The sequence below is a fragment of the Arachis duranensis genome, chromosome 4 (assembly GCF_000817695.3).
Source record: "Arachis duranensis cultivar V14167 chromosome 4, aradu.V14167.gnm2.J7QH, whole genome shotgun sequence".
Taxonomy (NCBI): domain Eukaryota; kingdom Viridiplantae; phylum Streptophyta; class Magnoliopsida; order Fabales; family Fabaceae; genus Arachis; species Arachis duranensis.
Window position 1 is genome coordinate 81,412,383 of NC_029775.3, and position 576 is coordinate 81,412,958.

The window sequence follows — 576 nt, forward strand, 5'->3', positions numbered from 1 at the left end:
TGTGTCCTTAGCACTTGAATTAGTGCTTCCTCTTCCTGTGAGTTTAAAGCAGAGCTTATGATCACTGGAAAAGTGTCACCTTCTCCCAAAAATGCATACTTCAAGGATGGTGGTAGTGGCTTGAGCTCGGGTCTAGGAGGTTTATCCTCTTCCTGAGGAATTTTTAGAGGTTCTTTTATTTCCTCTGGTTCCTCCAGGTTAGGCTGAACATGTTTAAATATATCCTCAAGCTCAGATTCGAGACTCTCAGTCATATTGATCTCTTCCACTAAAGAGTCAATAATATCAGCGCTCATGCAGTCATTTGATGTGTCTGGATGCTGCATAGCTTTGACAGCATTCAACTTGAACTCATCCTCATTGACTCTCAGGGTCACTTCCCCTTTTTGTACATCAATGAGAGTTCCTCCAATTGCTAGGAAGGGTCTTCCTAGGATGAGAGTTGCACTCTTGTGCTCCTCCATTTCCAGCACTACAAAATCAGTTGGAAAGGCGAATGGCCCAACCTTGACAATCATGTCCTCAATTATGCCTGATGGATATTTAATGGAGCCATCAGCAAGTTGGAGACATATC

The 576-nt window shown here is 43.1% G+C and overlaps 1 pseudogene; it reads right to left on the reverse strand.

Moving 5' to 3' along the window:
* LOC107484506 (uncharacterized) overlaps positions 1–576 on the reverse strand; it is a 106,519-nt pseudogene that overhangs the window by 38,415 nt on the left and 67,528 nt on the right.